The 14,609-nt window shown below is 38.2% G+C and overlaps 1 long non-coding RNA gene across 2 annotated transcripts; it reads right to left on the bottom strand.

The window, feature by feature from the left end:
* Positions 1-4,780: 4,780 nt before the first annotated feature.
* On the bottom strand, positions 4,781-14,609 carry LOC129205240 (uncharacterized). Of its 2 annotated transcripts, XR_008576666.1 has the most exons (5): positions 13,835-14,609; positions 9,530-9,676; positions 8,423-8,517; positions 7,754-7,888; positions 4,781-6,488 (listed from the first exon to the last, which is right to left on the bottom strand). It is a non-coding gene; the product is annotated as an uncharacterized LOC129205240 (long non-coding RNA). The 2 variants fall into 2 exon arrangements; XR_008576665.1 differs by having other exon boundaries at positions 7,754-8,517.

The following is a 14,609-nucleotide window of genomic DNA, read 5'->3' as shown; positions in this document are numbered from 1 at the left end:
TTTACAGTCTCCATCCATGTGATTGCCAACCTGCCACAATGTCTTACAATTTTGAGAGCATTTCCAACTTTGCAAAGGTCAGATATCTGAAATGGACCATCATATCTCACAAAGAGTATTTAAAGACACTGCTCCTTTATGTGTCTGCATAGGTTTTTTACTAGAAACAATACTGTGGCCAATATCTTAATGAGTTCTAGTCTTTTGACAGAAAATACTTATCTAATCTTTTCCTCAAGAGAAAAAATATTTGGCAAAAAGATGCACCTTAAACCAGACCATGCAAAAATGAGACTTTTTGTGATTAAGGCGTTCAGAATACATTTTTTTCTAGTTCAGAAATTCACATTTTATTAATTCTTAAGCACTAGAGGGTTTTTCATAATGGCATACCATTGTTAATCAAAAGGTCTCCTCTGTGTTTCTTGGAATAAAGCCAAAGCAGAATCACATTATGCCTGAAGGGCAATACGAACGATATCTCTTGTTTATGGTCTATTTAATTTCTTTTTTTTTCTATGAATCCTTGCATTTTCTCTCTGAAATTGCATTAAAATACTGTTTTATATACCTACATCTACCATTCCACTGCCCTCTGCTGGAAGGAATATATCCTATAGCCTATTCATGAAAAAGTAGACGGTGTGGTTGAGTAGGGGCTGGTGTTTCTGGACCCAAAAACTGGGTGCTCCTCCCCTGGTGAAGCCTGCAAGCAGTTGGCTGGTACATGTCGTGTGTATCCACAGGCAGATGTTTGATCATTATCTGTCCTCAGCACAAATAAACATTCCATTCAAAAAAGTAAAAACACCGAGTTAAGAAAACATGAAGACTGCACAGCTAAGTACCCAAAAGTCAGGAAATGCCAGAGGTAAAGTTTCACGTGGAAATGTGTCTCTAATCCCATGTGCACATGCATTTACAGTGCAGATTTTAATTAGATGGAGGAAAACCTAGCTCTTTTTTCTTCATAGTTTGGGGACGCTCTCAAATTCAGGTAGTGTTCAGTACGGTTAAGCCATAGGTAGGGATTTGTCTGAACCTATTCTCTATATTAAGCTCCCCAAAATAATTTCAGATGCTTTTCTGCTTTTTGTTATTGAAACCAGCCCATCTATAAACATAAGATGCAAATTAAATTCATTCATAAACAGACTGAAAACACAAAGTCAATTTGAATTGTTTGTCTACTCTGATCTTTAATTAATAAATTATTTTGTAGAATAATACATTTAGCCACTCTTAACAAGCCAAATAACTATTCATAGCTAGTATTTTGCATAAGCAAAAGACAATTAAATCAAGAATTGCCTCCGTTACCACCTAGCTGCCTGAAGTGAATGAAGGATAAGTTAAAATCAGTCATACAAACACAAAACATTACATGAAAATGAGCAGATCTCTCTAACGCACTATCATTGTCAAAAAATAATCAATAAGGTAATGCTGATTAAACAGTTGTCTTGCTGCATTTCAAAATTTCTCCATGTCTTTGACTGGTGCAGCTTCTCCCTGGAAACTAAATTACTTTCAGGTCAAGTGGAGTATTGGTACATCAAAAAAGGCTGCTAAGAGAGACTGGGAAACAAACAGTATAGAGAAAGGAAAGGCTTCCTATATTTCTTACTTCTGGTTTTGATTTAGCTTGCAATGACAGATCTGGAAACCACTTCTCCTATTCTGAATTCATTCTGCCGAACAGAGAGGAAAATGAGAATCAAAGAGCTTACTTGTTTCATTTGAGATATTCTCACTAATTAAGATTTATTTACAGATTAACAATAAAAAATGGTATGTGTGCTGCTAGGCTCAAGGTAGTACATACCCTGTGACACAGATATAAAATCTACTTGTAAAATCATTTATGTTTATTTCGTCTACAGTTTTGCTATAAGACAACTGAAGCTAGTCACAAGCTACACACAAGAAATATTTTTTTTAAAAAAAATCATACCCAGCATACAATCCAGTCATTCAAATTTTCATCAGAAACCGGTATTGTTGTTCACTTGCAGCTGCTTTTTGTCAGACTAAATTTTATTTTACAGAGCATTACAGTAACATGAGTAAACCCCTTCTGGCAGGAGTTTGTTACAGATTGGAGAAGCCCTTCTCCTATATTACCTGGAGGCAGCGCAGTGTTCAGCAAGTCCCTTGGATCCAAGTGGATGTGGTGGGAAAATCTAATTAAATGGATTTTTTTTCCTGGGGCCAGTGGTTTTGCATTGCTCTGGAGCAGAAATGCTAAGAAAGCAGGGACAGACCCAGTCGTGTTTTGCTGCTGAGGAGTCAGAGTACAGCGAGTACAAACACAACATGCTCCCAGACCTCGGACGGGGAGACGTGTCTAACCTGGTGTTACCAGCACAGTTGGGCGGCGTAACTTCTCCGCTCGAAGGCTTCAATCACAGACCTTTAAGGTTTGTTCCTATAATTTAAACCCATGAAGGAAAACAAAACCATCCTGACTTCCTTTGCTGAGGGAAATTCGTGTTTTGGGTACGTCTGTTTGACACATGCTTACCCGTTCTTCCAGGTCCCAGAGCTTTCCAGCAAACGAGCCACAAAGCTATTCCCTGCCTGTTCGGGCAGGAAAATCTCCTGGTACAAGAACATATTTTTCTTTCCCTTCAGTTGAACCTTTGCCCATCTTCACGTAGTGGGCCCCACTTTAATAGAGGGCTTATTCCCTGCGTATTTAAATACATAGGAAAAAGGAAATTGTCTAGAAGTACAGAGTGATCTCATGGCTGTATCATTTTTCCCACCAGTCTGTTTTGGAGTCGAAGGCAGGATCCTGGGGCTTGCAGCTCAAAGCCACCCGACCTAAGAGACTCATCGTCCTTGCGTTCCCTCTCTTGGTTCTCAGCACAGTGCAAACGAATCAAGAAGCCTGTAAATGTTTTGAGTAACATAATACTTGAATGTTAACACACGCAATGTTGCCTTAATTAGTGATTTTGTCATCAATTTGATGACATCAGGGAATGCAGTGGAGTGCAGTGGCAACTGATGAAATGGAACAATCTCGGTCTTAAATCTAAATGAATTTATTATTATGTGTGTCTGTACAGAACTAGCATGAAAATTAAGTTTAAAAACAAGACAAAAACCCCAAACAAAACCTCAAGCTAACTAGAATGACTGGGGAAGGAATGATTTAGAAGGAGATTTTTATTTCCAGAACAAATTTAAATCTTCAATGGCTAAACCCAGGCATAATAGTATTGGGTACCATTAGTCTTACAATAGCACCTCACAAGCACTGACAGGTGTAATAATAAATAAAATTTCTCACATTTCTGTCTTACAATACAAGAAAAATGCATTGATTTCTAGAAGCTTTGGGAAAGACATGGGATTATTCTTGTATACATTCTTGCATCCTTATGTAAGTTATTAAGGGGAGCTATGTTAAAGAAATGAGTTTCAGTATTAAAATATTTTGTTCTACGGTCATGAGGCATGGGATAGAGAGGAGGAAGGGAATAAGCTGCTCAGTCTTCTGCCATGAAAATTCTCTTTTTTTCAGAAGCACCTGTTGGTTCATTGCTTATATATTTCAGTGAACTACAGCTTTTATGAGACTGTCTGCAGAAGAAGAATCTCCCTCACCAGTAGCTTGGGCTGGTCTAAGGGAAGTTCTGAATCCTAAACCAAAAATCTTGCAGTTGACTTGGAAGCTTGCACATGCGGCAGAACACCAGGCTGGTGAGCTCTTTGCAGTCTGTGTTGCTAAGGAGACGAGGGGCTGATTTTGGAGAGCACTGTAAGTACATTTATGTAACAAGGAGATGCAGGTTTCAGTGCCGCAAGTATACGGATTTCTCCAGTAACATGTATTGGATATATTTGAGAGGGTTGGGTTTTCCCCCCCCAAAAAAAAACATGTCTGGGAGAATAAACGGAGAAATATTTGAGACAACTTTAAGAGTGTTTTTCATTTATTTATATTTATTTGTTTTTGCTCTCACACTATTTAGGTAATCAATAGTATCAGTGGAGTGAAAAGATTCTGAAGAATAGACTTAATCTAAGCCAGGCTCATACAAAATAGTGCCTGAAGGTTGTACACGGCTCCAGACTCATTTGTGTGGCCAGCCATGAGCTGGCAGGCAGCAACCATCTGTCCAGTGAGGATTCGTAGCTCTGACCCATGAACATGCCTCCTTCCTCACCCAGCAAGTAGAGAGAGGTAGGGCTGGCTGCGATAGAATACCTGCAACCTAGTATTGACCAGCTGAACTCTTTTCTTGCCTATCCTTAATTTTCAGGTACATTGGATGACTGGGGGTGTTCAGGATGAAACATTTTTTCTAAAGTATTCTCTCTCTCTTGCCCTAGTTCAATTTTATCTATCTTTTTCCATTTCAGCTGTACATTATGACAAGATATTGAAAAGGCTATAATTCTCACATTTGGTTGAAAGGAGCTGTAGAGTTTTGTAGGTTATATTAACTGATTTTGTATTCAGTAAAAAAAAAGAAACAATCCTAGCCTACTAATAACTTCTATTTTGATTAATAATTTCAACACAATTTACTAAGAGAATGACATTGAAACAGATTTTTCTTTTTTGTTTGGCATTTCACAAGGAAACATACAGACATGCTTGTATATTGGGAAACATGTTTGTACATTGGGAAATTACTCACTTTTACCACCAATGTTGTCTCATCAGTTTTGTAGTTAAATAGAGACCTTTGCTAAGATACTTATTGAGGGGAAGTTAATATAAAGAAATTATTTTTGCATTTAGTTCCAAAAATTACTGGCATTATGGGATCACAAAACTGCTGCTCTAAGAGCTTTTGTGAGCACTTATTTCATATTGGAACGTACTAGTAGTCATATTACTATATCCACTACAGAAATAGACGTGAATAGTTCAATTTATTCACTTCTTTACAGGCATACATAAGAATCTGCTTAAATATGTGAGACACAAATTTCTTACAACTGGCTACTAAAGTTAAAATTATTAACAACAGCTGCACACGCTTTCCTGCTTCCCATGTTGGTTGGGAAAAACAAACATTATTTTCTGCTCCCTAAAATCCAGATTTGCAAACGAAATCATAGTCATTCTGACAAGATTCTGCAGTTGCAGAATAAGATACTTCAGATTATATTAACTTCATTGTATTATCTTGGTATTTAAACACCCTAATGAAAGCAGGAGCCAGTTACTGGAGAAGCACATGCAAAGTGACAGAATGTGAGTCAAGGAACTTACAGACTAGCGGAGAGTATCACAGACAAAGACTGGAAGAATAATTTCCCTAATATCTTATTTGTCCAATGGCAGGAATAGGAATTACTTAGGCTTTATAATCCTCAAGTGATTAAAAATAATTAGAGAAGCATTATTAAAGAAAAATTGTTCAGATGTATATTGCTAGTTCTGTGTTCAAGAAGTTGCCCACATTAGAAAACAGGTTCAGCCCAACTCATATAAAATAAGACATATGACACCTTGTTGAAGAGCAGTGGTGCTGTAGTGAATCTAAATGGAAAGGCTTTTATTTAATAGTAAACTCTGTCCATTGTGAAACCCAAGAAGAAAGTATTTATATATGAGAATAAGTGTCCTGTATGCTGAGAGGCACAAACCAATCTTTCCCAGAACAGGTGAAATAGTGGACAAAACTCAACTTCTATATAACGCAATAAAATCTTCTTAAATCCAAGTTGTTACTAAAAAGTGCTTTACTTTGGTGCACTTTGCTACTATAGTGTTGTAGTTACAAATGATAGATTGTTTCCAGTTTATTGGATAAATCCGGTGTGTATTTCCCGTTATGTTGAAGAGGTCCAATGGGTGGTGACCAAGAAGAAACTTGTGTGTTTACCTCACTCTGGCTCCTGTACTCTGAGTCAGATTGAAACTTCTGGAAAAGAGAAGGGGGAATTGCTCCTTTCCTCAAGGGCAAGCTCAGCTCTACACAACGTTTTGAATGCAGTGGAGAAGGCAGTGAGAGAAACAACTCCTGAGAGGACCAAGCTGCTTGCCTACGGTGTGGTGCTGACTCAAAGCTGAGGTCCGGAGGAAACAGAAGAGAGAGCCATTCCTAAGAATGTAGAGAATACTTCAATGTTTATTTCAACCCACAAAGTCACTGCCGGCTGCTAACCTGGATAGGACTTGGAGAAAGGACAGCCATCCTGCAAGAAACATTGGTTGGGATTGATTTTTTTCATGCTTCCCTCACGAAGTAGGTCTGATATTCCCTACTTCCTGAGTCACCTTCTTCAACTGTGTTTGCTTTTGTGCTAACGTCACAATTAGCATTAGAGTTTGGAGTCTTTCGTAGCTTACATAAAGGTGTGACAGGAAGATAGCAGAGTGGTTCTGTTTCGAGATCTTTGGCAAATTCAACGTGCAGAGAGCAGAGAGACATAAGTACCAGGTAACCCCAGGCTGGAATGTCAGGACCCAGATATCCACTGTGTTCTGCTAATGCATTTGTTATGAAGCTGCTCTTCACCTGACAAGGATTAGAGGATTAGAGGAATAGGAAACGATGACACTAAGCAGTTCAAAGGGCAGCTGCATCAAACAGCAGGTATCACAGGCTCTGCTGAAGAGTACCTATCATTGAAAGGCTTGAAATCTGAAATTCTCACGACTAACTCATCTGTACAGTGCTCAAAGTCATTTTTGTCATATTCAGCGTCACAAATAACAATGTTGTAGTGGCTTACTGGACCTTGGCAAGAGTTGTTGAAAATAGAATATTTTCCACTAGAATTTCTGGGTTGCCCAATATTTAGTATCTGTGCATGATCAAGCTGCTAGGTTACAAGCATTCCATTCCAATGGATCATTAGCCTAAATTTTAGAAGATGCCAGATTTACATTTGTTTCCTTAGGGAAAGAGGTAAAAGAGAAAAGGTTGATTATTTTTTTATTAGCTCTTTTTTATTTTCACCAGCTACTCCATTTTTTGTTCCAATCAGGCCATAGACAAAACTACTAAATTAAGGATTTTCAGCCTGTTTTGCTGAATTTAAATTAGTCTGTATGTGTCAACCAAGAGAACAAAGTTAGACATCAGGTCTGCATTATCAAGCAAATTAAAAAATCCTGTGTAACAAACGTTAATGAACATGCACAACACTTTCATAGATTTCTGAAGTAGCCTATGAGGAAAGAGGATTGATCCCTGCTCTTCAAGCTGATATTTAATTTGGTGGTCATAGGAATCAGATCACTTACAGCCTCAGTCTAGCAAAATGTTTCCTCCTAATAAGTGTATAGGAACAAATCCCAATCAGAGTGGTAATGCATTTACAGCTATATGTTCTACTAAGTTCTGTCTTGAAGGACCATAGAACCTAAGAAGAGATTAAAATTCATTAGTCAGCTCATTTGCATTCCTGATGACAGATGATCTTAGGAAGAGTGGCAGTGAGATAATACTGGAGTTGTGAAGGAAAACAAACCATTCAACAATTAAAAAACAAGGCCAGGACTTGTTACCAAGGCATTTTTCAGAATAACTACGTAATCTTTCTGGTAAATCATAGTCTGATTCTAAATTTTGTTACTGTTTTCCAAAACCATAAGGTTTAACAGATTTTGTCTTTTAGAATTAATGAAGATTTGGGGTGAAGTTTTCAACAGCATCTAAGTTATTTAATTTTAAAAATTAGCATGTTGATAATCTGAGGTGTACATGCAGCTATAAATGACCTTTCTGCCATTAAACCCTAATACTTGCTCACAACACTTTCAAACTAGTCCTTATACCTGGCAAAAGACGTATCTCAGCTTCCAGCAGGGAGGAAGGCTGTTGCCTGCACAGTTTAACTGGATGAGTTACTCTCCAGACAAGTCCTTTCTTTGAATCTTCTTTATCCAGGTTCAGTCTTTCTACCAGACATGCTTAAAAGAGAAACCAAAAGTTTAATCAAGGAAAGCAAAAGATTAAGTTCTTGATTTCAAGACTGGAAAAGTTACGAAAGTGAAGGAAACCAACAAAATATAATTATAAACTATACTGGGTGGTATTATACCTCATGCCTTAAGGGATGATGTCAAACATTCTTACTGAAGGAACAGCTTCAGCTCATACCACTCCATGCCCATCCATGCTACTGCTCATCGTATGGATTAGCACTAGTTTGAAGATCTGAACAGTTCCCAGATGTTCATCAAAAACTTCTGTGATTTATTTTCTCCCTTTACTCAGAACAGAATCCTGCCCCTCTTTCTCTTCTCTGGCATTGTTATTGCGTAGGCATCAGTTCTGGATCTACACAATAATGACTGTGTTGACTCCACTCCTCCCACCCTGTCTTTCAGAAGAAGCTATATCAGGAGTTTTAACTTTAGGTAATTGGTGAGTATATGAAGTGCATGGGATCACCCACAGTGTTAATGCATATGGATGAGTATTGAAAGAGAAAGAAAAGTTACTTCCAATGACTGTAGTTCTTCTGCATTCTTCTTCTGCACTCTGTCCAAGCCTCTCCTGCAGGCACTCCTGTGGTCAACGGGAACTGCCCTCTTACCTACGTGGCAAACAGAAGGAGAGGGAATATGAGTGCCCTCCCAGCACTGTGAGGACAAAAAGTATGTGCCGCTTTAATAAAAGATATTATCCCTCACTACAAAACTTTTCTGTCTTATATTCTTGTTTCATCATATCTGCAACAACACTAACACAAGCTTGCAGTTTCTAGACAACTTCACTGTACGTGCACTGTGGATGTTGCAACAGCAATTGATGTTGCAATTGTTGCTTAAACTATGGTGGTGCACATCTTTATCTCCTATAGAAAGAAACTATTTTGATGGACTCATAACTATTCCTAACATAACATATTATCCATCCGGGCAATCTCTTCATAGAGGTGGGTATTGCCATCTAATTTCCTGGTAGTTGAAACACAGATATTAGAAAATACCAAAGTGGACTTGTTCTATGATTAAACAAAACTAGAACTTGAGGATCCTGGCTTTATTGAGCCTTTCTAGTGACTATCAGGGACCAAATATCTCAGCATTTTCAACTTAACACAGTAAGGTGCAAGAGTATTTTCAATGTCAGTTTAGAAGACGTGACGCCCTCGGAGCTGGGTTTATCAATCTCCTCCAGCATTGACAATAAAGATAGATTAGTAGTCAGTATGAGTGACAATGCCTCTTGACTACCTAGATTCAAAAAGAAGTCACTGTCTAGCCAAGAAATACTTATGCAAGTATAGTTCGCACTCTGCTTGTGCCTGGGAATTAAAAGAACCGCAACTCCAATATCTGTTCAAACCTGAACCATAGGTGTCTCTGGCAAAAATGTGTTTGCTGAAAGATGGGCAGGCTATGAAACTGCCTGCAGAAAATGGCAAGGTCATGATAGAAATATGACCTTAGTTAACTTATTAGTTAACTGGAATGGAAAATCCAAGGTAACGTGGGGAAAAAGGGCACAAAAGGTACTGTGTGGTCAGGGCTGAGTGCAATCTTCATATTGTTTTACAGAGCTGGAGAAATGAATATGAAACAGAACAAAACACAGGAACTCACCCCCAAAAGCTGTGAATAAAATAATATACAAAGACTTTTGTTTTGGCAAATGTTTCATTTCACTGGGTAAGTGTTCTGACTCAGCTGAGTAGCTGAGACAATGTAAAGGACACGGGCATGTGGAGGAAGAACAGCTTCCAGGTGTATCTAAGGCAAAACAGAGTCTGGCTTAGGCATCTGCAACATAAAAACACATGATAATGTGAATATGCGTGTAGACAACACTCAAAAGAGAAGTGCTTTTCTTTGCATGTTTCAGCTGAGGAGGCTTATGGAACACTTCCAATTTGACTGACAAAACATGTCCATCTAAGCCTAACTTTCAGCACGACTTAGACTTTTATGTGCTGAAGTCTGTTCTAAAAATGACATTTATACTTAAAAGAAGAGTCTTAGTAACTATTTCTTAATGCAAATGTTGTTGGCCACAGTCTTGCTCCAATAGGATTTAAAGCTTTGCTAATTCAGATCTCCAGCAATAATTGCTTCCCACTCAGCAGGCATTACCACACAACTGAGTCCCTTCTTCTGAAAATTCAAAGTAAAGAGAAGGTTGAGGGCAGTCCACAGCACTGATCAGAAAAACACAAATTAAGTAACTGAACGAGAAAAAGAGGAGGCATCTGGCAAAATTTTTCTTTCACAATAACCCACACAGAAACTTGATTTCATTTTTACACCAAACATTCAGAGGTTTTAAAATCTAGGTTATTTAAAATGAGAAACAGGTCCTGAAACAAGTTTGTTCAATCATTCTGGGCCAATATTTAATAGGACCAATGCTGAAAGGCAAAGCTGGAAGACCTCCAGGTTCCAGATAAGAGATGAAAGAGCAAAACCTCTTTTGTTTAGGGTTTTTCATTGCAGTTGCCCTTCACTGTATCTAAAATGTCATTTTCTTTGATTGTATACACTTGAAGGCCAGGAAGTAGAAAAAAAAAAACAAAACCAAAACCCCTCAGACCTGCTGCACCAAACAGCAGGAGGGGACCCAAATGCTGGAAGTTCTGCAGGCGTGCAAGTCTAGCATGCCTGGGAAGTCAAACAACAACTCCGGAGAGTACATGCGATATCCTCGTTTTGCTTGCCTATAGATGCTTGTTTTTGTATGTTTGCCTATGAATGCTGGATGCTGCTCAGTGTAGGATGTTGGATTGGATGACCTCTTGATGTCCTTTCCAGCTTTATGTTTTCATGGTTCCAGGATTATGGAACAACTACAACAGACAGTTTTACTTAGAATTGTTTACAAGAATTGAGCTATAATTAAATACTACCATTATATGCCTGGCTATTTGAAAATGTTTAACTAAAAACCTGTCATTGTATCTTAAGGAAATCATCTGGAGAACAAACTGGTCCACGCCATGTTTTTCTCTGGCAAAGGCATGATGTCATACATTTCAGTGTGAGGTTATGCAGTAACAAATCTTATTTAGTTATTTGACAGCACAATAAAACTCTTCTCTGTGCCACTGATAGTCCTGGAAACTACCCCCTGCCCACTGTTCTATTAAGGAGGTAGGAGATATTTCAAAGCACTGTTCTTATGCTTGTGCTAGGTCACATTATTGATCAAATCAATTTCTCTTGTGTCTATCGCTGGAACTTGCTCATAAAGTTGCTGCTGTTCTCTGGTCAGTTGCCACTGACCTACGCTGTCAAGCAGAGCTGAGCTGGAGGTTGACATTCTTTTAAAACTTAGTATTTCATAGGCTTCACTTCTAACATATTTTCCTAGCATCTCAAGCTCAGTAAAAATCTTTTAAGGATTTCTTATTTTTCTCTTTGGCAAACTTATTACAAGCAAGATGCTTCATGCAAAAATAAGAATCCTAAAAGAAGAAAAATAAAATGGTTGCTCCTTTCAGGTTCTCCTGTTTGGTTTGTTGATTTTTTGGGTTTTTTTGTTTTTTTGTTTTTTTTTTGGGGGGGGGTGTGGTTTTTTTAGCCTTTATACAAAACCACAGAAGCTGAAATCAGAAAATTCCAGTTTTATCTAAAGGAAATGGCCTAATCAATCAAAAATTTTTTACAATTTTCCTTCAGAAGAAATTCTGAATTTTGCTTATTTCATTCTGTTTTGTAGTGGAAAATACTGAACTTGTGAAAATCTGCTAAAAATTTAGTTTGTTCCCAATTCGTGTAAAGCTCTCATTTTACCTGGGTAATACATACATTTCTCTTTAAAACTTTAATAACAGAGTGTAGTCTAAGTATTTATTTTATTAATTCTCCCAAGAGCAAATTAGTCTTCTTTGCCTCATTCAAAATGATACCAACCTATTTTTGCCTATGAAAATCTTCCCGGTATTTTTTAAAGTTATAAATAAAGTCTATCATTCCTACAAACTCCGCTTTTCACCATAGTCTTATCTCCATTTGCAAAAGCTAATATAACTCATGAAATAACTCACATATGTAGCCATGAAGTCAGACCTGAGAAATATCAACAGATGAGTGGGCTGTGGCTGACTGTATATTCAAAATACAGAGTTTGTTGTGGAGAAAAGGTAAAAGTGCTTCTAGTGTACAATGTATGGGCGTTGAAATGTGAACAAAATGTTGAACAAAGGAAATGTACATTGCTGCTTTGTTTGATTTTCTCTTTTCTTCCACTTATACACCCCTCTGTCCCCCATCCGAACATGGACACATTCTATGCCAAAGAACTTGAAAGTGATTTTTAAGTGTTACTGTTGGCACTGTCTGGTTGAACTGCACACTTAACTCATTAGCTTTTATTCATCAGCAACACAACCATCTATATCCATTCTTCTGAATCCTTTAAAAAATCAGGCTCTGCATGCCCAGATGTGGAAGCACGTCTACAGAAAGGTATCCCCATATTACAGTTTGGTTTACCCAAAATGTGATCTGTAACTCTGGACAAAACTTATTATACCAGTGTGGTTAATCAGAGCTTTTCCACAGCAATTTGACAACAAAATAACAAATTACTAATACTTGAATGCATGGAATAAATAAAGAGAAATAAGTAAGCCCAGCAAGAGAGCCTGCAAGGGAATTCAGAGTTGATTTGGATAGGAGTCTGGCCAAAAGAAAGGGATTAACACTTCTTTGAATAATCACGTAGACTGGCAACTCATCCTGTCTTTTTGTTCTACGTGCCTGCGAAACTTGGCATAATGAGGTCTGAGTCCAGGCCAAAAATTCATTGGTATTACAGTAACCCAAAGCATAAACATTTTAAATTACTGAATCATTCTGCAACAAACTACAACTGAAAGTAATTGAATAGCTCTCTTGATGTCTTCAAATCATATCTGAGTGTCTTTTTAAGAACATGTGCTTTACCGTAACACCAACTGAATGATGAAGTTAGAGAATGAAATTGCATGGTTTATGCAGGAAGTCCAGCAAAATGAATTAATGCCACTAGCTGGCTTAAAAATTTGTTAAATGCAAGTCAGAGGTAAAAGATACCTATGGGCTACATTTTATCAGAAGGTAGTAATCTGCTATAATGTGATGATATGAAAACCAGCTTTGTTCAGAGCCTAGAAAATGCTCTCATGCTTTGTCAGTCTTTTGATAAGCCAGTGATTATATGCAAAAACTAAATTCAGCTGTTTCTAAAAATCTATACACTTCTCCATCATCCTAACAAAATTAATTACAGACACACATCTCTCTCTTTTGGAATAGCATGCACTTTGTCCTGGACTTAACACTGCTTTTTAGATGTGATTATCCATTCACTTGAAATGAAAGAGTACTGCACAAACACAGCCAAAGGGAAAGTGAGGGCTACAGAAATGTGCATTAACACCAAATACCAGGAGACCCAGGAAATCCACAGCAATATCCCCTTGAGAATATCATTAATGGTGACTCCACCTCTCCTTCAGTCAAAATGGCTGCTGTGCTGCTGCCAAAGCTTCCTTTGAGTGATGAAGGGAAGGCCAGGGAAAGCGTGATTGACAGTTTCCTTCCAGCTCACGTGAGCTGCGGCGGGAGGGAGCATTACATTCTAGCACAGCTCGTCCGGTGCAGCATCTGAATGGAGTGGTAAACCAAAGTATTGCCAGATAGCATCAGTTCCGTACTCTGTTGCCTTTTGAGAGTTTAATAACTGAAATAAGGAAAAGTTTTCATGGCTTAGAGAGAGTCAAAGTAATGAAGGAATGTAGCATGCATTGCTGAGACCAAACAAGCACAGGGAGAACAGCTGGTGAAATAAAGGAGATGGGCTGAAATGGTACGACTCTTCTGTCTAAGGAAATAAGTGTGTATTTGGTTTGGAAAACAGGAAGATTTCATAGAATCAATTACCAAACTCACCCAATTCAAATCTCTTCTTCACTGAGGAATCCCGATCTTTCATTTGCTCATTTACTCCCACAGGTAACCCGAAACAGAGTCCTCATCTGCAGCTTCAGGGTTTCCCCCTAAGAATTTTTGGTCAGAAGGCAATGAGACTTTCTAGCAAAATGTGGGACCATGTTTCTAAGTGCCCCATTGCGGTAGGTCACTTCAGGGAATTCAGATATATAGCCTGATTTAAGGACTGTTTCAGAGTAAATCACACAGCTCAAAAATAACCATAGGCTTGATGAGAATTGTGATTAACGGCATCCCAGGGTCATTTGGCACTGCCCTTGCCACATTCCGGTTGCAGTTTCAGTGATTTACAGAATGTGTGCCTCTATGATTACACGGTAAACAGTAAAACACTTTCTTACAGCTGTTTTTCTATTTTGATAATGCATCAAATGTTTTTGAAGGCTCAGATAGGTTTATTTGAACTGTGGTTTTCTGCCCCCCCCCCCCTTTTCTTTTCTGCCAAAGCTAAAGTCAATTCATTTCAGAGAGTGATGAAGGATGGTAAAAATTCATAACAATGGAAATAATGCTGGAAGAATGTGCTCGTGAAGTAGGAGTGGCTACCCAACAGCACAGGCAACGTGGACAAAGCAGTCAGGTGTTGTTCCAGTGAGACAGAAACTCTTGCTATTGATATTTCCTTTCCAGCTCAGAGAAGTCTGCCTCAGCTGGATTATGAAAAAAATAAGAGGAAAATAAAGCAGACTAGGTAGCTTGGCAAACACTGAAAAGA

This window comes from Grus americana, chromosome 3 (assembly GCF_028858705.1).
Source record: "Grus americana isolate bGruAme1 chromosome 3, bGruAme1.mat, whole genome shotgun sequence".
In the NCBI taxonomy this organism is placed as follows: domain Eukaryota; kingdom Metazoa; phylum Chordata; class Aves; order Gruiformes; family Gruidae; genus Grus; species Grus americana.
The sequence above is the reverse complement of the archived record's forward strand: the minus strand, read 5'-3'. Positions and strand labels throughout refer to the sequence as shown.